Source organism: Crinia signifera, unplaced genomic scaffold (assembly GCF_055691185.1).
Source record: "Crinia signifera unplaced genomic scaffold, ASM5569118v1 HAP2_SCAFFOLD_464, whole genome shotgun sequence".
In the NCBI taxonomy this organism is placed as follows: Eukaryota; Metazoa; Chordata; class Amphibia; order Anura; family Myobatrachidae; genus Crinia; species Crinia signifera.
This window is the reverse complement of record NW_028142357.1, coordinates 1-26,278: the sequence shown is the minus strand read 5'-3', so window position 1 is coordinate 26,278 and position 26,278 is coordinate 1. Positions and strand designations below refer to the sequence as shown.

The window sequence follows — 26,278 nt, the reverse complement described above, 5'->3', positions numbered from 1 at the left end:
TAAATTCCCACTGATTGTATTCCCTGTTGCTTAATGTTATTGTCTGTGTTTTTGCCTGTTTTGCATATTAGTTAATTGTTTGAGTGATTAGATACCTGAGGCTTAATGTAATGTTGTTAAGGGAGCGTAAGGAAAGTTATAGGATAGGGAGGTTGTGTTTCCCCTACAGGTGCTGGAGAGCACCCGTCAAGGTGACAAGAATCTGGGAGTGAGTATTGTTTACGTATTTCTGTCTCCCCTCCCCCTACGTACCGGCTTAGGGACTGTACACGGACGTGTGAGTCCCCTATCTAATCACCTGGGTGCGTAAGCACCTATAGGTGAAACTGGGTGGCTGAGGCTCCGGCCAATGATGACCATTCATCCAACCGGTGAAGGTCGCGGCCACCCATATCCCCCTCCACCTTAAACTCCCTGTGAGTTAAACAGTGGAGCCTTGTTAACCCCCCTTTTGTTCCTGAAAGTACGATGAGGAACACCGGGAGAGGAATCCATCGGGAGGAAGGTCCATCGTCTCCCGGTGCCGGAGTTTCCAGGACCATGATTTGGCACGGCCTGAAGGTGAGAGGGTGCGGCACCAGGTAAGTGGTCTGACGACACCTGCACGGCAGCAGGCACCACACAGCACCACCCCTACACCTATCTCACACAAACACACGCTGCAAATGGGTGGTGGCCATGCCACCATTTGCAAGACGTGGTTTGGTGGACTCACAAGGCTTTGCTCATCAACCAGAATAACCCCCTTAGTGTGGCCATGATCAGGGGTGTTCCGGGTCTGCTGCTTTGCACCCTGCTGCTGCATCTGCGCCTCTGGTAGAGAGAGAAGCCGGTGGCAGACAGATTTCAAATGAATAGGGCGGCTCCAGCCTCACGCTCTGTCTGCCAGTGGCGGGGTGTGGAAGTGCGTTGGTGCACAGAGGTGTGGTGGGCAGAGCTGCAGCAAGCGGAGGTTTGGTGCTGCATGGGGGGTATGCCGGTTCATCATGCTTACACATGGAATAATGTGGCCATTGTGCACACGTCGGGGCTTTTACCTTTCTGCCTGCTGGATGAATCAGTAGTCTCCATGAACGCACTGGATCATCATCAAGCCCCCATGAGGTAAGTTTTTAAATGATTTATCACTCCGATTGGCCAACAAAATTCTCGCATGTATCAAAAGGGGCATGGAAACTAGGGACTCTAATGTAATTATGCCTCCGTACAAATAATTGCTTAGACCTCACCTCGAATACGGAGTCCAGTTCTGTGCCCCGCACTATAAAAAGGACATCATAGAATTTGAAAAAAATCCAAAGAAGAGCAACAAAGCTTATTAGGGGAATGGAGACTTTAAGCTATGAGGAGAGATTAAGCAATTTGGGACTATTTACACTAGAGAAGAGAAGTTTAAGGGGGGACCTTCTCAACATGTACAAATATATCAGGGGCCAATATAAGGAAATGTCAAGCACCCTTTTTACTGCTAGACAGGAATCTAGGACGAGAGGGCACGAGTTTAGAATAGAAGAAAAAAGATTTTGTTCATATAGAAGAAAAAGTTTCTTTACGGTCAGAACAGTCAAACTTTGGAACTCTCTTCCTGAAGAAGTGGTGTCGGCAGACACAATAAATATATTTAACATAAGTAAGAATCTGATATCCCCAGCGCAAATATGCGTCTTCCCAGGGTGACACCAAAAAGCTTCCACCACCAAAAGCTTAAACATACAGTAAAGACAAAATGAATATCGGTGCACCCACTGGTGAAATAGACTGAACTTACACAATTCACATAGAAATTGGTAGCCAGGGAGAGTCAGGGTCTCAATCTGACAAACTCAAAACAAGAGAAAACAGACCATAGTGCAATAATGTCTGACACTTAGAAGCTGTTTTATTCACACAGGCCACTCATATAGGAGGTCCAGGGCCGGCGCTACCCACTCCCAGCTCCTGCAAAGCAGGGAGGCGCCATGCTGAAAAGGCGCCGTCTCCCTCCCTGCTCTGCTAAAGCTGCCTCAGCCCTCACTGTCACTGCCTCCTGCACGCCGCCCGCAGCGCCTGTCTGACAGCGGCCGGCAGTATGGAGAGGTTGAGCAGCTCCCTGCACCGCGCACAGTCTGTCCTCCTCCTGCGACCTGCCCCCTCTTCCTCACGGACACTTGCGCTGAGGCATGTAGCGCTGTCTGTGAATGCCTGGATGACATGTCATGTCCGGATCCACCCCCTACCTATTGCTCCCTGCGCCTATCAGCTGTCAATCAAATGACGAACAGGCAGCAGCGCCGCCTCCCCTTCCTTCCCTCTTCTCAGTGTGCTGTGCCAGTGCCACTGCCAGTCCTCAACACTCCGCCCCCTCTATCTCCTCCCCTCTTCTTCCATCTCCTCCTTCTCTCCCCTCCTTTCCCCCCTCAGTCACGAGTGCTGCACATATTTTTTGTACTGCTTTCGGATCGCATCGCACACACATTGCATGCATGCCGTGCGATGCGATCTAGCCCATAACGTATGCGATACTCGCAGCGTGTATGGGCACCTTTAGTGCCTGCAACATTTTGCGGATACAGCACTGAGATGGTGTATGCATACATGTACATGCACCCAAGATCCTCCATAGGATCGCATGTTGCATACACTCCCACAATCGGACTGCAGCTTGTTGCAATGGCAATGTGAAAGGGCGCAAAATGTATGGTTTGCAGGAGGGCGCCGGACACCCTAGCACCGGCCCTGAGGTCACAGCTTTTCTTTCTCCTTCCTGGGTTATTTTACCTACAGGGACTCGATCTTTTTTCTCTTGTTTTGAGTTTGTCAGATTAATACCCTGACTCTCTCTGGCTACCAATTTCTATGTGAATTGTGTAAGTTCAGTCTATTTCGCCAGTGGGTGCACCGATATTCATTTTGTCTTTACGTTTAAAATAAGGTCAAGCATTTATTGGTTAAAAACATCCATGGGTACAACTAAGAAACATAATCTGTCTTTAAAAATATCATAACATATTTATACAATCAGGGAGAAGCGATTAAAAACCTAGATTGCACGAGATGGACGCAAGTCTTTATTCAGCCTCACCTACTATGTAACTATGTAGCAGTGTCCTGCAAGTTTAAGACCTCTCTGACTGCTGTTACCAAGGCCTGTACATCGATGCATAACAAGGTGTTGCCCTTTGGGGTAGCGTCATCACCATAATCATCGTTCCTGTCATCAACAAGTTTTCCCTCCTCATCATTACTGTTTGTATCAGTGTCCTGATGGAGGAGGGTTTTTAGGGGCCCCCCTGACCGGAGCCATACAGCTTCCAGTCTTACTCTGTAAGGAAGTCTGGATGCCCTGGACAGAGGCTGCTAAAGCACGTGCCCAGGCAGGCAAACACTGGAGACATGGATGGCATCACTGGCTGCAGGGACAGTGCAGAGGAGAGCAACATAACCTGAGTAAGGGACTTAGCCCAAGCAGGCTCCTGAGCGGAAGCCACAACTGTGGGCTGCACTTGTGCACTGAGATGTTGTTGAGCCTTTTCCAAGTGTTCACTCAGGAGTGGCACAATCTTCCTAAAGGTGCCCATAGACGGTTCATCGGATCCGTTCGGCACTTATATAGTACACATCGTATCGCATTGCATGCATTGTGCATGCAATGCGATGCGATGAACAGCTAGTACAAAAAGTATGTGCAGCACATACTTTTTGTACCGTACGATGAGATGCGCGGGAGCGCGCATCACATAGTACAGAATGGACGGTCCGGGAACGGACCGTCTATTGGCACCTTTAGACCGTCGTACAATTGGAACACAAAATGAACAATGTTAGGGTCCTGGCACGGCTGATGTTCCCACCCTTCTTTAAATTTATTGATCTTTATTATAGTTTCAATTTTATACAGAGAAAGAAAAAAAGAAAAGAAATAACAAACATTACCTATAACATCACATACAACATTCATTTAAAAACATGTCATCAATTACTTCTGCCAAATATTTTCAATATTAATGCCCTTCTTGGATGCCGGATAAGTTCTATTCCCACACTATGATCAGAGGATAGGAAGTTACCGTATAAATGAAGTCCTACCTCAGGTCTAGCTTTTTCTATTCCCACACTGTGATCAGAGGATAGGAAGTTACCGTATAAATGAAGTCCTACCTCAGGTCTAGCTCTTTCTATTCCCACACTGTGATCAGAGGATAGGAAGTTACCGTATAAATAAAGTCCTACCTCAGGTCTAGCTCTTTCTATTCCCACACTATGGTCAGAGGATAGGAAGTTACCGTATAAATGAAGTCCTACCTCAGGTCTAGCTCTTTCTATTCCCACACTATGGTCAGAGGATAGGAAGTTACCGTATAAATGAAGTCCTACCTCAGGTCTAGCTCTTTCTATTCCCACACTATGGTCAGAGGATAGGAAGTTACCGTATAAATGAAGTCCTACCTCAGGTCTAGCTCTTTCTATTCCCACACTATGGTCAGAGGATAGGAAGTTACCATATAAATGAAGTCCTACCTCAGGTCTAGCTCTTTCTATTCCCACACTGTGATCAGAGGATAGGAAGTTACCGTATAAATGAAGTCCTACCTCAGGTCTAGCTCTTTCTATTCCCACACTGTGATCAGAGGATAGGAAGTTACCGTATAAATGAAGTCCTACCTCAGGTCTAGCTCTTTCTATTCCCACACTGTGATCAAAGGATAGGAAGTTACCTTATAAATGAAGTCCTACCTCAGGTCTAGCTCTTTCTATTCCCACACTGTGATCAGAGGATAGGAAGTTACCATATAAATGAAGTCCTACCTCAGGTCTAGCTCTTTCTATTCCCACACTGTGATCAGAGGATAGGAAGTTACCGTATAAATGAAGTCCTACCTCAGGTCTAGCTCTTTCTATTCCCACACTGTGATCAGAGGATAGGAAGTTACCGTATAAATGAAGTCCTACCTCAGGTCTAGCTCTTTCTATTCCCACACTGTGATCAGAGGATAGGAAGTTACCGTATAATTGAAGTCCTACCGCAGGTCTAGCTCTTTCTATTCCCACACTGTGATCAGAGGATAGGAAGTTACCGTATAAATGAAGTCCTACCTCAGGTCTAGCTCTTTCTATTCCCACACTGTGATCAGAGGATAGGAAGTTACCGTATAAATGAAGTCCTACCTCAGGTCTAGCTCTTTCTATTCCCACACTGTGATCAGAGGATAGGAAGTTACCGTATAAATGAAGTCCTACCTCAGGTCTAGCTCTTTCTATTCCCACACTGTGATCAGAGGATAGGAAGTTACCGTATAAATGAAGTCCTACCTCAGGTCTAGCTCTTTCTATTCCCACACTGTGATCAGAGGATAGGAAGTTACCGTATAAATGAAGTCCTACCTCAGGTCTAGCTCTTTCTATTCCCACACTGTGATCAGAGGATAGGAAGTTACCGTATAAATGAAGTCCTACCTCAGGTCTAGCTCTTTCTATTCCCACACTGTGATCCGAGGATAGGAAGTTACCGTATAAATGAAGTCCTACCTCAGGTCTAGCTCTTTCTATTCGCACACTGTGGTCAGAGGATAGGAAGTTACCGTATAAATGAAGTCCTAGCTCAGGTCTAGCTCTTTCTATTCCCACACTGTGATCAGAGGATAGGAAGTTACCGTATAAATGAAGTCCTACCTCAGGTCTAGCTCTTTCTATTCCCACACTATGGTCAGAGGATAGGAAGTTACCGTATAAATGAAGTCCTACCTCAGGTCTAGCTCTTTCTATTCCCACACTATGGTCAGAGGATAGGAAGTTACCGTATAAATGAAGTCCTACCTCAGGTCTAGCTCTTTCTATTCCCACACTATGATCAGAGGATAGGAAGTTACCGTATAAATGAAGTCCTACCTCAGGTCTAGCTCTTTCTATTCCCACACTATGATCAGAGGATAGGAAGTTACCGTATGTCACGGACCCACCGGTCGCCTGCTCCGATACGTCAATCTGAGCAGCTCCGGCCGTGACTGGGGTTCACTTAGGACACTCGGGTCCTTTCCTTGAGGTACACTGCCACCAGCCAAAACCTGATTTTAGCGCTTGAAACTGCACCTGACCGCACAATACAATATACAAATGGTAACACGCTGGAGCGTTCTCTTCTGAGGCTAATGAGTCTTAAGAACACAGAACCAGGACTGAGAATATGTATTATTTATTCCTAGAAATACTACAGAGCTTTAGAAAATAGTTACAAGATATTACAATGATTTTAAAAGTACACACGAGTTTAAATGCAATTTCAGAAATAAAATAAAAGGGAAAAATGACAGAACCATATCTTACACTTAAATACAGATCCTGACGTGGGGGGGGGTTCTCCACAAGAAATCTCTGGTCGCTTACAGCCTGTTTGCTAGACCCCAAGGTAGTGACACTGACTATAGGGAGAAGGGTCTTAGTTATACCTTGAAGACTCCCTCATCCCTCCCACCCTTGGGATTTTTAATCATTCCCTTGCTGAGCCTAGTGAAGGTCCCTAGATATAGGATCTTTCCCATAAAGAAGTTGTCCCTGCTTTGAAGTAGATTTTATACATTCCTCAAGTGATAAGAGGTAATTTAGTAGAGGGCCAGAGCAACTTTGACCTGTTGGCTGGACACTATTGCTCTCCCCCCAATCTGGTTTATGAGGGGTCTCAGATCTTATCTTACATCCTAACTCCAGAGGAGTCCACAGATGTCAACCAGAGGGAATACATGCCTCAAACTCAAACCAGGGTCACCTACAGTTTACCCACATAATAAAAGACATGTCCTGATTCCAATACTCACAGGAGACATACCTTTACAACAATATCAGACATACATTGATCGAACAGATAATCATAACAGGAGGCATACGTTAATTTGATCGATCACCTGATCTGATCGTTACACCTCCCCCTTTTAAAATTGCGCACAGAGGCGGTGACCCACGTCACCGTCTCATCAGTGCGCTATTAACTACATCACCTGGACGGGTAGCAGTGGTCTCTGTGCTGAGACAGACTGCCACTGATTCTGCTGAATTTGTACAAACACTTTCTTATACTTGACGTCTGTCATGGGACCACCGGACGCCATAGCCGTGGCTAGGGTGGGCAATGGGCATAGTCCCTGTCCCTCTTGCAGGAGATGGCAAACTAAAAGCACACAGGTGTCCTCGAACCCATAGTCTGTGAGCACACTGATATAGTGGGAGCTGTGTCCATCCCGGCTGGTATTGACACAGTATGACACAGCTGTGCGTCGGACTCCTGGACACGGATTCTCCCCTGCAGCTGGCAGTTTGGCCTTACTCACTGAGATCAGTACCAGACCATTCCGCCACACCCCAAATGGCCATCCCCCTGGGACTCGTAACTCGGCACGTTTAACTATACCACAGGTGTGGGGCATTCTCCCAGCACTATATACAGACTTAAAAATGTCTTCCCAGCACCTCTCCTGGCTCACCTGGTACGTTCAAAGCACCCTGTGCAGGGTTGGTTCTCAGTTCTGCGTGGAAAGCCAAGTTTTCCATGGCAGTCCAGGACACCTTCCTGAGCCTGACCTTCCCTCCCAGACCTGCAGTTTCTGTGGCTGGGGTGGTGCCACTGAGGTTCTCAGGAGAGGCATCCGTTATCCAGTGACGCTGGAAAAATGCACTCTCTGGAGGATCCTCAGTGTCTGGAGGGAACCCCTGCTGTGTTCCTGTATCTGTGTTTGTGTGACTACAGTAAGGAGGGGGGTTTGGGGGGAAAGCTGCAGTAAGGGACACTCTCTTCCTATCTGACAGGTCTACAGTGCACACAGGACCCACCAGGTCACTTATTATACCTGGTACCACATTTCCCACAGTAGCGCAAGACATCACATTATCAACAGTAACATCAATATCATAACCTGGGGAGACATCCTGCAATACCTGCAAATTAGCCTGTGCATCTTCCACAACACATGGGGCCCATCCTGCTGGCTTACAATTGCACCATGGCAAAAACGCTATATCTGGATCCCATTGTCTCTGAGCAGGAATGGGGTTATCTGAGCATGTTGTCACCAGTAACTGATTGGCAGGTACATGCTCTGCCTGCAACCAACTCAGATCTGTCCCATTTGTGCAGTTGGCGTCCCCTGGCACCATGTCACAACCAGACATCACTGGAGGAACAGGGTTAACATCTAGCACAGCAACCTTAATGACATCACCAGCAGCACTCCTACCACTGGTGAGTGAGGGTGTCTCATTCCCAACTAGATTAGGGCATTCATTTAACCCCACAAACTGGCAAGGATTACCCACTATACCTGTCTCTAACTCACCCTCCACCTCCACCGAAGGTACGGCACTATCACAGATCATCCCAGGGGCTTCACACAAAATAACAACATTGCAATGTTCAGCATGGTTACATACTACCTGAGATGCATCATATGGTTCAGAAGGGTTAACGACAGTGGGGACAACATTGACAGATATGTGTGGAGTTAATAAAAGTCCCACATCAGTACATACTTACTTACTTGTGTGCATACAGTCAGAAAGTCCCATTCCTATTTCCGCCATAGTCTCTTCCCTGCATACTTTCACTATGCAGTCAGCCTCTTCCGGCAACAAATCTGGAGCAACGGGTGGGAACATGCTGCTTACATCTTCCAGCAGTTTAAACTGGGCCTTGTGATGTGATGTCTCATGAGCAGGTTCCATGGCTGCTGTAGTAGGCAGAGGCACCTTGCCCTGGTGGGGCACCCCTGGTGAGAGCAAGCTGCTGACATCCTCAGCTTTTGCTTCTCCCAACCGTTTAAACTGGAACTTTGCTTCCAGAGCTGGTAACAGCAGCTGTTCTAGGCGACGCCACTCCGCACCTACCCGGTGGCACTGATCTCTCCAAAATGGGGTATCCAGCTTTCTCCAAGCATCGACCTCCTGCTGCGCAAATTTGTCACATTGTCCCAGCTCTCTCAGCAGCACCCAAGGAGACGCAGATGGACCCCAGACACGAAATGCTGCACGATACTGGCTAAAGGCATTGCACTCATCGTCCCTTGCCTTGGTGAGCTGCGTGATCATCTCCCCACGAGTATGGTGGTGGCAGGAGATACCTTGCAGCTGGCATTCTTCCGTTAGTTCCTCTGTGCTCATTAGGGTAAACATATCATCATTCTCCACTGGGTCAATATACCCACTGGACTCCTCCGGTGCCGTAGGGGATTGGTACTCCGCAACCTCCATGATTGCCACACATCCTACAGTCTCCTTGGTACTAGCAGAGATGTCAGCTCTCTGAGCATCGGCTGTTGTGTCCAGGGCCAGCTCATTATTCACAACCAAGCTGACACTCACTTGGCTTCCTCTGTCTGCTTCCAAGACAGAGAACTGTGCATGACGCGGTCCGGGGAAATTCGCGTCAGCGGTCATTTGGGACCTCTGTCCCTTGTTAGGCTCCCCATGATTGATAACAGAGTCCACACCATAATCCAACACATTATTTACTTCCGCAGACAGTAAAAGTTCAGTACGAAGCCCATCTCCTGCTAACTCAGTAGCCACGGCAGATAAAGTCTCACGTAAAGGTTCGCCATCATGATGCCCTGTATCATCCTCCACTGGTTCACCAACAGCGATCAGCCCTCCGAGCCTCACCAGTTCCAACTGGTACTCACGCTCAGCCTGACGCTCTGCAGCCTCACGTACGGCTTTGCACTCCTCAGCCTCTCGTACGGCTTTGCACTCAGCAACCTCAGCCTCTCGTCTGGCTTTGCGCTCCGCAGCCTCTCTGTCGACAATGGCTTGGCAGTGCTGCACCAGCTGCAAAGCGAATACGGGGTTCACATTCTTCATTTGCCTGCTAGCAGCTAGAAGGTCGCTCTGCAGTGTAGACTTGCTGGGTCCAGCAGAAGGGTTTAACCCTGGCGCGGCATCGTTTGTACTGTCCAGTGCTGACTGAGCCCCTGGGGTAGGATTGTCCATGGACTGGTTTCCTCCAGCAGCTAGAGTCCGATCAGCATCCACTAGTGCCTGAATCAAACGTTTTCTACTCTGGCCAGACCAAGGGATATTCCTCTGAAAACACACGACCGCCAGGTCATCTCTCCTCATCTGCTGGTAATCCGCCATCCTGAGTCTCACACTTGTCAAATAAATTGATAGGAAAGAAAAACAAGAGAAGGGGGGGAACAGAAATTGCATCCACTGTGTGACTTTTAAAACTATAGTAAAGCTCTGAGTTCTGATACTGGTGATGTGGGTATTTCGCACAAAATTCTACCCACACTCACTTAAGTTCTTAAAGAGAAAACGGAATTATCCACCCCACCGCTTGCCGCCAAATGTCACGGACCCACTGGTCGCCTGCTCCGATACGTCAATCTGAGCAGCTCCGGCCGTGACTGGGGTTCACTTAGGACACTCGGGTCCTTTCCTTGAGGTACACTGCCACCAGCCAAAACCTGATTTTAGCGCTTGAAACTGCGCAAGGGGCGGCTTGGCTCGCACCTGACCGCACAATACAATATACAAATGGTAACACGCTGGAGCGTTCTCTTCTGAGGCTAATGAGTCTTAAGAACACAGAACCAGGACTGAGAATATGTATCATTTATTCCTAGAAATACTACAGAGCTTTAGAAAATACAGATGGGTCTTTTCCCATCTTGGCAGGGGCAGGCGCTGGCGTCGCCAGCCGCCATCCCCCGCCAGCGCCATGGCGATCGTGAGAAGGGGACACGCGCGCACGAGAGGCGCGCGCGTCCCCTTCCGACGGCGCTTCCATACGTTTCTCCGGGTCCCCGCCGGCTTGCCGGCGGTAACCCGGGGTCCCCGCCGACTGCCCGCACACCCCCTAACCCCCCCCCTAACCCTGTCCGTCTCCCTGAGGCCGAGACGGACAGGGTTTCCGTCGCGCTAGCGACGGAGACTGAGACGCGCGTGCGCGTGAGACGCACGCGCGTCTCAGTCTCCTCGCTGGCGTGGCTGCTGGCGGGTCGCCAGCGCAGACGCCATGGTGACCCGCCAGCAAGGATGGGACAAGACCCATCTGTAGTCCCCATGTCTGCTATGGCGGGAAAGACTGTTTGTACACGCCATGCTTGTGGCTGGGAGCAATGGCGGCGGACAGATGGATTGCCGTGCACTGAGTACTGTCACTGTGGGTCAGGAGAGCGGTGCGCCGCGCAGCCGCGGACTCAGCAGCGCTGAGAGGACTGGAGGATGACAGCGATGATGGCGCATGGCAGACAGGACGCCAGCAGGGATGACATCTGAACCGCAAGCTGAGCCTGCGGAGGCACTTAGCCGGTAAGATAGCCTGTCTGAGTACTCGGATCGTGACACTCATGAGACGCTGCAGTATTAGTATGATGTCATACTGTCACCTAGTTACGCGGTAATTACCTCATGAGACGCTGCAGTATTAGTATGATCTCATACTGTCACCTAGTTACACGGTAATTACCTCATGAGACGCTGCAGTATTAGTATGATGTCACACTGTCACCTAGTTACGCGGTAATTACCTCATGAGACGCTTCAGTATTAGCATGATGTCATACTGTCACCTAGTTACGCGGTTATTATCTCATGAGACGCTGCAGTATTAGTATGATGTCATACTGTCACCTAGTTACGTGGTAATTACCTCATGAGATGCTGCAGTAATAGTATGATGTCATAATGTCACCTAGTTACACAGTAATTACCTCATGAGACGCTGCAGTAGTAGTATGATGTCATACTGTCCCTAGTTAAACGGTAATTACCTCATGAGATGCAGCAGTATTAGTATGATGTCATACTGTCACCTAGTTACGCAGTAATTACCTCATGAGACGCTGCAGTATTAGTATGATGCCATACTGTCACCTAGTTACGCGGTAATTACCTCATGAGATGCTGCAGTATTAGTATGATGTCATACTGTCACCTAGTTACACAGTAATTACCTCATGAGATGCTGCAGTATTAGTATGATGTCATACTGTCGCCTAGTTACACAGTAATTACCTCAATTACCTCATGAGACGCTGCAGTATTAGTATGATGTCATACTGTCCCTAGTTAAACGGTAATTACCTCATGAGATGCAACAGTATTAGTATGATGTCATACTGTCACCTAGTTACACGGTAATTACCTCATGAGATGCTGCAGTATTAGTATGATGTCATACTGTCACCTAGTTACGTGGTAATTACCTCATGAGATGCTGCAGTATTAGTATGATGTCATACTGTCACCTAGTTACACGGTAATTACCTCATGAGATGCTGCAGTATTAGTATGATGTCACACTGTCACCTAGTTACACGGTAATTACCTCATGAGACACTGCAGTATTATTATGATGTCATACTGTCACCTAGTTACGTTGTAATTACCTCATGAGATGCTGCAGTATTAGTATGATGTTATACTGTCACCTAGTTACACAGTAATTACCTCATGAGATGCTGCAGTATTAGTATGATGTCACACTGTCACCTAGTTACACGGTAATTACCTCATGAGACACTGCAGTATTAGTATGATGTCATACTGTCACCTAGTTACGTTGTAATTACCTCATGAGATGCTGCAGTATTAGTATGATGTCATACTGTCACCTAGTTACACAGTAATTACCTCATGAGATGCTGCAGTATTAGTATGATGTCATACTGTCACCTAGTTACACGGTAATTACCTCATGAGTCGCTGCAGTATTAGTATGATGTCATACTGTCACCTAGTTACGTGGTAATTACCTCATGAGATGCTGCAGTATTAGTATGATGTCACACTGTCACCTAGTTACACGGTAATTACCTCATGAGATGCTGCAGTATTAGTATAATGTCATACTGTCACCTAGTTACGCGGTAATTACCTCATGAGATGCTGCAGTATTAGTATGATGTCATACTGTCACCTTTTTACGTGGTAATTACCTCATGAGATGCTGCAGTATTAGTATGATGTCATACTGTCACCTTTTTACGTGGTAATTACCTCATGAGATGCTGCAGTATTAGTATGATGTCAGCAAGCAGCAGGAGGAGTTTGCAGGTGCACACTAAATATATATGCTAGACCTTTTAATATCTTGCTATATTGCATTTGAGGTTATTAGCATAGTAATGGCCATGAGTATGGGCTTGTCCACCGCATCCAGGTTACCTCAATAGGACAAGTCCCTAACACTACTCTGGGACAGGTCCAGGGCACAGGGCCCCCCAGGCCAGCCCAGCAGAACCACCCCATGGCATCACATTAGTGTACTGTGCACTACAAGTCTCAGCAGGTAGCACCTCATATGTCCAGGGTGTGCAGTTTAGGGCCCCTCCCCCTATGTACTATATATTGTGTATTCATACACACTGGAAGGAACTAGAGACGCCTTCCTCCTTAACTAGCACCCCACCCACCTGTCCCATATTGATTTTAAATAGGCTGGAGTCCCAGCATTCAAGACTGCACACCTCAGCTTGGCACTATGAGGGTAAGTCCTACTATACATATATGCTGAGTGTTGGTCTGTGGGACTGTGTTTGGGGCGCAGGGCTCTTTGGGCTTCTGTTGCTGGGCTGCTCCATGGCATCATATCGTATACTTTCAATCACCCCTTTAGTTTGTTTAATATATATGTAGCACCCTTCACATTTATTATTACTTCTTACCTTGGTAAGTCCTATCACATATAATTTCCCCTATCCCTTATACTATCACTTTAATTTCACACTAATGTGATGCCATGGGGTGGTTCTGCTGGGCTGACCTGGGGGGCCCTGTGCCCTGGACCTGTCCCAGAGCAGTGTTAGGGCTGTTTCACACAGTACGGTTCCTGCCGCACGGTGAAATCCCGTACGGTCAGGGAGCCGCGCCGCACTCAGAATTTTATAATGGCAGGGATGGCCACAGCCCGGCAGCCGTCCCTTCCAGTGGGGGGATCCGGCTGCAGCCGTGCGGCCGGGCCGTGGCCGTCCCGTGTGAATGGACACAATAGTGTCCATTCACAACTGCTGAGTGCGGCACGGCTCCCTGGCCGTACGGGATTTCACCGTGCGGCAGGAACCGTACTGTGTGAAACAGCCCTTAGGGACTTGTCCTATTGAGGTAACCTGGACGCGGTGGACAAGCCCATACTAATGGCCATTACTATGCTAATAACCTCAAATGCAATATAGCAAGATATTAAAAGGTCTAGCATATATATTTAGTGTGCACCTGCAAACTCCTCCTCCTGCTTGCTGCACTACAAGTCTCAGCAGGTAGCACCTCATATGTCCAGGGTGTGCAGTTTAGGGCCCCTCCCCCTTTGTATGATGTCATACTGTCACCTAGTTACACAGTAATTACCTCATGAGATGCTGCAGTATTAGTATGATGTCATACTGTCACCTAGTTACACAGTAATTACCTCATGAGACGCTGCAGTATTAGTATGATGTCATACTGTCACCTAGTTACGTGGTAATTACCTCATGAGATGCAGCAGTATTAGTATGATGTCATACTGTCACCTAGTTACACGGTAATTACCTCATGAGTCGCTGCAGTATTAGTATGATGCCATACTGTCACCTAGTTACGCGGTTATTATCTCATGAGACGCTGCAGTATTAGTATGATGTCATACTGTCACCTAGTTACGCGGTAATTACCTCATGAGACGCTGCAGTATTAGTATGATGTCACACTGTCACCTAGTTACGCGGTAATTACCTCATGAGACGCTGCAGTATTAGTATGATGTCATACTGTCACCTAGTTACACGGTAATTACCTCATGAGACGCTGCAGTATTAGTATGATGTCATACTGTCACCTAGTTACGTGGTAATTACCTCATGAGTCGCTGCAGTATTAGTATGATGTCATACTGTCACCTAGTTACACGGTAATTACCTCATGATACGCTGCAGTATTAGTATGATGTCATACTGTCACCTAGTTACGTGGTAATTACCTCATGAGACGCTGCAGTATTAGTATGATGTCACACTGTCACCTTGTTACGCGGTAATTACCTCATGAGTCGCTGCAGTATTAGTATGATGTCATACTGTCACCTAGTTACACGGTAATTACCTCATGAGACGCTGCAGTATTAGTATGATGTCATACTGTCCCTAGTTAAACGGTAATTACCTCATGATGCAGCAGTATTAGTATGATGTCATACTGTCACCTAGTTACACGGTAATTACCTCATGAGATGCAGCAGTATTAGTATGATGTCATACTGTCACCTAGTTACGTGGTAATTACCTCATGAGATGCTGCAGTATTAGTATGATGTCATACTGTCACCTAGTTACGTGGTTATTACCTCATGAGACGCTGCAGTATTAGTATGATGTCATACTGTCACCTAGTTACACGGTAATTACCTCATGAGACGCTGCAGTATTAGTATGACGTCATACTGTCACCTAGTTACACGGTAATTACCTCATGAGACGCTGCAGTATTAGTATGACGTCATACTGTCACCTAGTTACGCGGTAATTACCTCATGAGACGCTGCAGTATTAGTATGATGTCACACTGTCACCTAGTTACGCGGTAATTACCTCATGAGACGCTGCAGTATTAGTATGATGTCACACTGTCACCTAGTTACGCGGTAATTACCTCATGAGACGCTGCAGTATTAGTATGATGTCACACTGTCACCTAGTTATGCGGTAATTACCTCATGAGACGCTGCAGTATTAGTATGATGTCATACTGTCACCTAGTTACACGGTAATTACCTCATGAGACGCTGCAGTATTAGTATGATGTCATACTGTCACCTAGTTACGTGGTAATTACCTCATGAGACGCTGCAGTATTAGTATGATGTCATACTGTCACCTAGTTACGTGGTAATTACCTCATGAGACGCTGCAGTATTAGTATGATGTCATACTGTCACCTAGTTACGCGGTAATTACCTCATGAGACGCTGCAGTATTAGTATGATGTCATACTGTCACCTAGTTACACGGTAATTACCTCATGAGTCGCTACAGTATTAGTATGATGTCATACTGTCACCTAGTTACACGGTAATTACCTCATGAGTCGCTGCAGTATTAGTATGATGCCATACTGTCACCTAGTTACGCGGTAATTACCTCATGAGATGCAGCAGTATTAGTATGATGTCACACTGTCACCTAGTTACGCGGTAATTACCTCATGAGATGCAGCAGTATTAGTATGATGTCATACTGTCACCTAGTTACGTGGTAATTACCTCATGAGACGCTGCAGTATTAGTATGACGTCACACTGTCACCTAGTTACGTGGTAATTACCTCATGAGACGCTGCAGTATTAGTATGATGTCATACTGTCACCTAGTTACGCGGTAATTACCTCATGAGTCGCTGCAGTATTAGTATGATGTCACACTGTCACCTAGTTACGCGGTAATTACCTTATGAGATGCAGCAGTATTAGTATGATGTCATACTGTCACCTAGTTACACGGTAATTACCTCATGAGACGCTGCAGTATTAGTATGATGTCATACTGTCACCTAGTTACGTGGTAATTACCTCATGAGACGCTGCAGTATTAGTATGATGTCATACTGTCACCTAGTTACACGGTAATTACCTCATGAGACGCTGCAGTATTAGTATGATGTCATACTGTCGCCTAGTTACACGGTAATTACCTCATGAGACGCTGCAGTATTAGTATGATGTCATACTGTCGCCTAGTTACACGGTAATTACCTCATGAGACGCTGCAGTATTAGTATGATGTCATACTGTCGCCTAGTTACACGGTAATTACCTCATGAGATGCTGCAGTATTAGTATGACGTCATACTGTCGCCTAGTTACACAGTAATTACCTCATGAGATGCAGCAGTATTACTATGACGTCACACTGCCGCCTAATTACACGGTAATTAAATCATGAGATGCAGCAGTGTTACTATGACGTCACACTCCCACCTAGTTACGCGGTAATTACCTCATGAGAGGCTGCAGTATTAGTATGACGTTAAGAGACGCTGCAGTGTGGGTATGACGTCACAGTACTCGAGTCTCCTGTGTTGTCGTATCAGTATTGCATCATGTTCTGGGATATAACGCCTGTTGCACGTGGTCTGGAGTCTCGCTCTATGGTGATTGGCGCAGCTGGTTGCTAGGATACCAGGTAGCGGCGAATCGCATCTAGCCCTGTGGACCACCGCCTTCTCACTGACCAATAGGAGTCCGGCCGCAGGCAGCGTTAGCAGCTGAAGCACTGCGCACCCCGTGTGTCCCAGCTCCTGTCCTGAGAGAGTCACTGCTGCTGTGCCCGACAGGTGAGGTGACACTGGGGCAGAGGGCACGGGGTAGGCCGGGCTCAGAGGGGCGTGGGGTCGGGGCTATGGCTGCGAGACGAGTGAGATAGGAAGGTGGGGTGGCTGGGGCTGTGGGGGGTGAGGGATCCCGGGCTATGGCTGGTGAGGGAGCCCGGGGCTATGGGGGGTGAGTGAGGGCTATGGCTGGTGAGGGAGCCCGGGGTATGACTGAGGTGAGTGACGGCTATGGCTGAGAGACGAGTGAGATAGGAAGGTGGGGTGGCTGGGGCTATGGCTGGTGAGGGAGCCCGGGGCTATGGGGGGTGAGTGAGGGCTATGGCTGGTGAGGGAGCCCGGGGCTATGGGGGGTGAGTGAGGGCTATGGCTGGTGAGGGAGCCCGGGGTATGACTGAGGTGAGTGACGGCTATGGCTGAGAGACGAGTGAGATAGGAAGGTGGGGTGGCTGGGGCTATGGCTGGTGAGGGAGCCCTGGGCTGTGGGGGGTGAGTGAGGGCTATGGCTGGTGAGGGAGCCCGGGGCTATGGGGGGTGAGTGAGGGCTATGGCTGGTGAGGGAGCCCGGGGCTATGGGTGGTGAGTGAGGGCTATGGCTGGTGAGGGAGCCCGGGGCTATGGGGGGGGGGGGGGGGGTGAGTGAGGGCTATGGCTGGTGAGGGAGCCCGGGGCTATGGGGGGTGAGTGAGGGCTATGGGGGGTGAGGGAGCCCGGGGTATGGGGGGTGAGTGAGGGCTATGGCTGGTGAGGGAGCCCGGGGCTATGGGGGGTGAGTGAGGGCTATGGCTGGTGAGGGAGCCCGGGGCTATGGGTGAGAGACTAGTGAGATAGGAAGGTGGGGTGGCTGGGGCGTTATCCCGGGGCTATGGCTGATAAAGGGAGCCCGGGGCTATGGGGGGTGAGTAAGGGCTATGGGGGGTGAGGGAGCCCGGGGTATGGGGGGTGAGTGAGGGCTATGGCTGGTGAGGGAGCCCAGGGCTATGGGGGGGGGGGGGTGAGTGAGGGCTATGGCTGGTGAGGGAGCCCGGGGCTATGGGGGGTGAGTGAGGGCTATGGCTGGTGAGGGAGCCCGGGGCTATGGGGGGTGAGTGAGGGCTATGGCTGGTGAGGGAGCCCGGGGTATGACCGAGGTGAGGGCTATGGCTGGTGAGGGAGCCCGGGGCTATGGGTGAGAGACTAGTGAGATAGGAAGGTGGGGTGGCTGGGGCGATATCCCGGGGCTATGGCTGATGAGGGAGCCCGGGGCTATGGGGGGTGAGTGAGGGCTATGGCTGGTGAGGGAGCCCGGGGCTATGGGGGGGGGGGGGGGGGGTGAGTGAGGGCTATGGCTGGTGAGGGAGCCCGGGGCTATGGGGGGTGTGAGTGAGGGCTATGGCTGGTGAGGGAGCCCAGGGCTATGGGGGGGGGGGGGTGAGTGAGGGCTATGGCTGGTGAGGGAGCCCGGGGCTATGGGGGGGGGGGGTGAGTGAGGGCTATGGCTGGTGAGGGAGCCCGGAGCTATGGGGGGGGGGGGGGGGGTGAGTGAGGGCTATGGCTGGTGAGGGAGCCCAGGGCTATGGGGGGGGGGGGGGTGAGTGAGGGCTATGGCTGGTGAGGGAGCCCGGGGCTATGGGGGGGGGGGTGAGTGAGGGCTATGGCTGGTGAGGGAGCCCGGAGCTATGGGGGGGGGGGGGGGGGGGTGAGTGAGGGCTATGGCTGGTGAGGGAGTCCGGGGCTATGGGGGGGGCGGGGGTGAGTGAGGGCTATGGATGGTGAGGGAGCCCAGGGCTATGGCTGGTGAGGGAGCCCGGGGCTATGGCTGGTGAGGGAGCCCGGGGCTATGGCTGGTGAGGGAGCCCGGGGCTATGGCTGGTGAGGGAGCCCGGGGCTATGGCTGGTGAGGGAGCCCGGGGCTATGGCTGGTGAGGGAGGGCTATAGCTGGTGAGGGAGCCCGGGGCTATGGGGGGTGAGTGAGGGCTATGGCAGTAGCGGTGTGTGGGACGGGAGTGGTGGCAGTAGCGGAATGTGTGAGTGGGGTGGCAGTAGGGGTGTAGGTGTGTGCATCGGAGAAGGGAGGGATGGTCGGAGAGAGGATTTGTTGGGGGAGGAGTGATGGTAGGTGGGAATGATGTGCGGAGGGGGTAAAATGTCACAAAGGTACGTAAGCAAGACCCCTTGCAACCAATCTGCTCCTAACTGTCATGTTGAAGGATTGTGTTTGCAAAATGAAAGGAGCAGATTGGTTGGTAGTTCCTCTCGCTCCCCTTTTTATTCTCTAATGACAACATGTAGTTCCAGCTGCCCCTGTGCTTGGTGTAGGGAGAGTGTACTCTGAGGGGAGAGTGTACTCTGAGGTAGAGCATTTCTCTCATGCAGGCTTCTCCTGAACACTGGTCCCGGAATGCTGAGTCATTGTTCTACATAAACATTGTTAACCTGTCCTAGAGGTGAGCTATATTTACCCTAGGGTTGGGTTGTCCTAGTGGTGAGGTATAGTTACTTCAGGGATAGGATGTCCTAGAGGTGAGGTATATTCACCCCAGGGTTGGGCTGTCCTAGAGGTGAGGTATATTTACCCCAGGGCTGAGCTGTCCTAGAGGTGAGGTATATTTACCCCAGGGCTGAGCTGTCCTAGAGGTGAGGTATATTTACCCCAGGGTTGTCTTGTCCTAGAGGTGACGTTTATTTACTCCAGGGTTGGGTTGTCCTAGAGGTGAGGTATATTTACCCCAGGGTTAGGTTGTCCTAGAGGTGAGGTATATATACCCCAGGGTTAGGTTGTCCTAGAGGTGAGGTATATTTACCCCAGGGTTGGGTTGTCCTAGAGGTGAGGTATATTTATCCCAGGATTGGGTTGTCCTAGAGGTGAGGTATATTTATCCCAGGGTTGGGTTGTCCTAGAGGTGAGGTATATTTACCCCAGGGCTGGGTTGTCCTAGAGGTGAGGTATATTTACCCCAGGGCTGGGTTGTCCTAGAGGTGAGGTATATTTACCCCAGGGCTGGGTTGTCCTAGAGGTGAGGTATATTTACCCCAGGGTTAGGTTGTCCTAGAGGTGAGGTATATTTACCCCAGGGTTAGGTTGTCCTAGAGGTGAGGTATATTTACCCCAGGGTTAGGTTGTCCTAGAGGTGAGGTATATGTACCCCAGGGTTAGGTTGTCCTAGAGGTGAGGTGTATATATACCCCAGGGTTAGATTGTCCTAGAGGTGAGGTATATTTACCCCAGGGTTAGGTTGTCCTAGAGGTGAGGTATATTTACCCCAGGGTTAGGTTGTCCTAGAGGTGAGGTGTATATATACCCCAGGGTTAGATTGTCCTAGAGGTGAGGTATATTTACCCTAGGGCTGGGTTGTCCTAGAGGTGAGGTATATTTACCCCAGGTCTGGGTTGTCCTAGAGGTGAGGTATATTTACCCCAGGGCTGGGTTGTCCTAGAGGTGAGGTATATTTACCCCAGGGCTGGGTTGTCCTAGAGGTGAGGTATATTTACCCCAGGGCTGGGTTGTCCTAGAGGTGAGGTATATTTACCCCTGGGGCCTGCATCTCCCGCTATATGTGCCCTGCACCTGTGGTCTATGGGGATGGACTGTGGCCCTGATCCAGTAAGAATTGCATGCGAGAAGCTGCTTGTAGTTTAGCATATGTGATCCATAGTAATGCAAATGCAGGAGGAGCCTGCCTACCTACCTCCCGCCACTCTGCCTGCCTCCCACCCCTCTGCCTGCCTTCCTCCCGGCCCCTACCCACCTTCCGCCACTCTGCCTGCCTACCTACCTTCCGCCACTCTGCCTGCCCCCTGCCTGCCTTCCTCCTGCCCCCTATCTACCTACATTCTGCCACTCTGCCTGCCTTCCTCCCGGCCCCTACCTACCTTCCGCCACTCTGCCTGCCACATGCCCGCCTTCCTCCCGCTCCCTACCTACCTACCTTCCGCCACTCTGCCTGCCTTCCTCCCGGCCCCTACCTACCTTCCGCCACTCTGCCTGCCACATGCCCGCCTTCCTCCCGCCCCCTACCTACCTACCTTCCGCCACTCTGCCTGCCTTCCTCCCGGCCCCTACCTACCTTCCGCCACTCTGCATGCCACATGCCTGCCTTCCTCCTGCCCCCTACCTACCTACCTTCCGCCACTCTGCCTGCCTTCCTCCCGGCCCCTACCTACCTTACGCCACTCTGCCTGCCACATGCCCGCCTTCCTCCTGCCCCCTACCTACCTTCTGCCCCTCTGCCTGCCTTCCTCCCAGCCCCTACCTACCATCCGCAACTCTGCCTGCCCCCTGCCTGCCTTCCTCCCGCCCCCTACCTACCTTCTGCCACTCTGCCTGCCTCCCACCCCTCTGCCTGCCTTCCTCCTGGCCCCTACCTACCTTCCACCCCTCTGCCAGTCTCCCACCCCTTTGCCTGCCTTCCTCCCGGCCCCTACCTACCTTCCGCCACTCTGCCTGCCCCCTGCCTGCCTTCCTCCTAGCCCCTACCTACCTTCCGCCCCTCTGCCTGCCTCCCACCCCTTTGCCTGCCTTCCTCCCTGCCCCTACCTACCTTCCGCCACTCTGCCTGCCTTCCTCCCGCCCCCTACCTACCTACCTTCTGCCTGCCTCCCACCCCTCTGCCTGCCTTCCTCCCTGCCCCTACCTACCTTTCGCCACTCTGCCTGCCTTCCTCCCGCCCCCTACCTACCTACCTTCTGCCTGCCTCCCACCCCTCTGCCTGCCTTCCATCCGGCCCCTACCTACCTTCCGCTACTCTGCCTGCCCCCTGCCTGCCTTCCTCCCGCCTCCTACCTACCTACCTTCTGCCACTCTGCCTTCCTCCCGGCCCCTACCTACCTTCTGCCACTCTGCCTTCCTCCCGCCCCCTACCTACCTACCTTCTGCCACTCTGCCTTCCTCCCGCCCCCTACCTACCTTCTGCCCCTCTGCCTGCCTCCCACCCCTCTGCCTGCCTTCCTCCCAGCCCCTACCTACCTTCCGCCACTCTGCCTGCCTACCTACCTTCCGCCACTCTGCCTGCCCCCTGCCTGCCTTCCTCCTGCCCCCTACCTACTTAACTTCCGCCCCTCGGCCTGACTTCCTCCAGGCAGGGGAGCGCAAATATAATAGTTACGCCTGCCTCCTGCACCCCTGCCTTCCTCCAGCCCCCATGCCTTCTTGCCACTCTGCCTACCTCCCACCCCTGTGCCCGCATTCCTGCCTCCCGCTCCCCTGCCTGCCTAGGCTTTGTGGTGCCTTATGGTTTGTGACCACATTGTTTAAATATAAATTGCAGGTACTCTGCACTCACTAAATTAACTAACAATAATAAACTGGAGATTTAGTTAATGTATTGATCATTGCATTTAAGCCTGCAGCCCCCTTCACGAGAGAAAGGTGGGGTCCTGTGAAGCTGACTGCAGGCTTAAATTTAATACATGAACTACAATCATTTCGGAAACGTTACCTGCTGTGCAGTCTACCTTGTTTGTCCTCAAGTGCCACCTTCTGTTGCGTGTATTGTTCCTCATGTAATTAGAGGGCACCAGTAGCGAGTGAGTGCAGGCTCTCCTGCATGGGTGCCGGACGGGTTCCCGACAGTCATTTACCCGACGTCGGGATCCCAACTGTCAAAATGCAGACAGCCGGGTGCCCGACGGACGCCCGCTATTTTCCCTCGTGGGGGTCCACGACCCCCATAGAGGGAGAATAGAATAGCCCGCAAGGGGCTTTTTTGCGCTAGCCATGCTGTCTGACTCCGGGCAGTCGGGATAATGACTGTCGGGATCCCGACTGTCGGAGTCCCATACCACACCCCTCCTGCATTATATACACGCATCTTTGTGATAATGACTGGTTGGACTCTTCCTTCCACCGCATGTATGTTCTGTGTTGGAGGTTACACGCACACGCATCTTTGTGATAATGACTGGTTGGACGCTTCCTTCCACCGCATGTATGTTCTGTGTTGGAGGTTACACGCACACGCATCTTTGTGATAATGACTGGTTGGACGCTTCCTTCCCTACATGTATGTTCTGCGTTGGAAATTACACGCACACGCATCTTTGTGATAATGACTGGTTGGACGCTTCCTTCCCCTGCATGTATGTTCTGTGTTGGAGGTTACACGCACACGCATCTTTGTGATAATGACTGGTTGGACGCTTCCTTCCCCTGCATGTATGTTCTGTGTTGGAGGTTACACGCACACGCATCTTTGTGATAATGACTGGTTGGACGCTTCCTTCCCCTGCATGTATGTTCTGTGTTGGAGGTTACACGCACACGCATCTTTGTGATAATGACTGGTTGGACGCTTCCTTCCCCTGCATGTATGTTCTGTGTGGAGGTTACACGCACACGCATCTTTGTGATAATGACTGGTTGGACGCTTCCTTCCCCTGCATGTATGTTCTGTGTTGGAGGTTACACGCACACGCATCTTTGTGATAATGACTGGTTGGACGCTTCCTTCCCTGCATGTATGTTCTGTGTTGGAGGTTACACGCACACGCATCTTTGTGATAATGACTGGTTGGACGCTTCCTTCCACCGCATGTATGTTCTGTGTTGGAGATTAAACGCACACGCATCTTTGTGATAATGACGAGTTGGACGCTTCCTTCCCCTGCATGTATGTTCTGCGTTGGAGGTTACACGCACACGCATCTTTGTGATAATGACTGGTTGGACGCTTCCTTCCCCTGCATGTATGTTCTGTGTTGGAAATTACACGCACACGCATCTTTGTGATAATGACTGGTTGGACGCTTCCTTCCACCGCATGTATGTTCTGTGTTGGAGGTTACACGCACACGCATCTTTGTGATAATGACTGGTTGGACGCTTCCTTCCCCTGCATGTATTTCTGTGTTGGAAATTACACGCACACGCATCTTTGTGATAATGACTGGTTGGACGCTTCCTTCCACCGCATGTATGTTCTGTGTTGGAGATTACACGCACACGCATCTTTGTGATAATGACTGGTTGGACGCTTCCTTCCCCTGCATGTATGTTCTGCAATGGAGGTTACACGCACACGCATCTTTGTGATAATGACTGGTTGGACGCTTCCTTCCCCTGCATGTATGTTCTGTGTTGGAGGTTACACGCACACGCATCTTTGTGATAATGACTGGTTGGACGCTTCCTTCCCCTACATGTATGTTCTGCAATGGAGGTTACACGCACACGCATCTTTGTGATAATGACTGGTTGGACGCTTCCTTCCCCTGCATGTATGTTCTGTGTTGGAGGTTACACGCACACGCATCTTTGTGATAATGACTGGTTGGACGCTTCCTTCCCCTGCATGTATGTTCTGCAATGGAGGTTACACGCACATATGCCATGTGCTAGGGTTGATTTGGCCAGAATCTACTTTGTGCCACCTTGATGCCAACCTCCTTATTCCTTTCCACAGATCACCATGCCATCTGTACCCCCTGTTGCAGAATCGGTCACCTGCCCTCACTTGCCAGAGAACCTTGTGGCCCAATGGCAGTGTGGAGGCGGAGCTTGTTGCAGAAAGGAAGTGGATCCGCCCCGACCTTCCAAGCAAGTGCACATGGCAGTTGGAAAGCCGCAGACTGAGTCGCCTCATCATTGTGTGTCACTGTGAGTATGACGGGGCCCAGTATCGCTGCCATGCTCTGCTGTATGTTACTCCGGGGGCCAATGTGATGGCCCCAGCCTCGCTGATCTTGCGCTCCTAATACATTAGAACATTAACCACCTAACTGGTAAATTTGTTTTATAAAAACTGCTTAGAAATCGTGATGTTTCTCTGGTTTTACGAACATCGGATTATCACCTTGGGGAACATCGGTGACATTTGTGATTATCTGAGCAGCCGCCAGGTACAGGTGCTGCTTCTCTGAGTGGATGCCAATGTCCGCAGCATGGCAGACACTGGGGGAAGGGAGCGGGAGCTGGTAGGTCCCTCTGCCCGCCACATCGGAGGGAAGGTCTCCCGTCATATATCTGATTGGTCGCACCATATAACGCACTGCCTGGTGTGGTCGCAAATGATGTGACATGCCAGGCAGGTGCCTGATGTATAGATGATGTATATTATGTTTCTGGGGAGTCTCCTAGAAATAGGACCCCATAACTGTGACAGCATCCTTCTGCTTCCAGCACCCCCCGTCCCCCATCCTCCCCAGCATCCTGCAGAAGATTGGAGACACGCCCTGGTCCGAATCAATAAGATTGGAAAGAGACATGGACTGAAGTGTGAATTATGTGAGTGTCAACCAGCTTTCTGTGCTTCACATTGCTTCTGCTGTGCTTCCTATATTCTGCTGTGCCACTCAGCACCTGCTGTCACTGTGCTGTGCTGCATATATTCTGCTGTGCCACTCAGCTTCTGCTGGTGCTGCATATATTCTGCTGTGCCACAGCTTTCTGTGCTTCACATTGCTTCTGCTGTGCTGCATATATTCTGCTGTGCCACTCAGCACCTGCTGTCACTGTGCTGTGCTGCATATATTCTGCTGTGCCACTCAGCACCTGCTGTCGCTGTCCTGCATATATTCTGCTGTGCCACTCAGCACCTGCTGTCACTGTGCTGTGCTGCATATATTCTGCTGTGCCACTCAGCTTTCTGTGCTTCACATTGCTTCTGCTGTGCTGTATATATTCTGCTGTGCCACTCAGCGCCTGCTGTCACTGTGCTGTGCTGCATATATTCTGCTGTGCCACTCAGCTTTCTGTGCTTCACATTGCTTCTGCTGTGCTGTATATATTCTGCTGTGCCACTCAGCGCCTGCTGTCACTGTGCTGTGCTGCATATATTCTGCTGTGCCACTCAGCACCTGCTGTCACTGTGCTGTGCTGCATATATTCTGCTGTGCCACTCAGCACCTGCTGTCACTGTGCTGTGCTGCATATATTCTGCTGTGCCACTCAGCTTTCTGTGCTTCACATTGCTTCTGCTGTGCTGTATATATTCTGCTGTGCCACTCAGCGCCTGCTGTCACTGTGCTGTGCTGCATATATTCTGCTGTGCCACTCAGCTTCTGCTGGTGCTGCATATATTCTGCTGTGCCACTCAGCTTA

The 26,278-nt window shown here is 50.4% G+C and overlaps 1 long non-coding RNA gene across 1 annotated transcript; it reads left to right on the top strand.

Moving 5' to 3' along the window:
* The first annotated feature begins 17,109 nt into the window (after nt 1–17,109).
* Nucleotides 17,110–25,462, top strand: LOC146055508 (uncharacterized). The gene is made up of 3 exons (XR_014468721.1): nt 17,110–17,267; nt 24,642–24,835; nt 25,358–25,462. It is a non-coding gene; the product is annotated as an uncharacterized LOC146055508 (long non-coding RNA).
* The last annotated feature ends 816 nt before the right edge of the window (nt 25,463–26,278 follow it).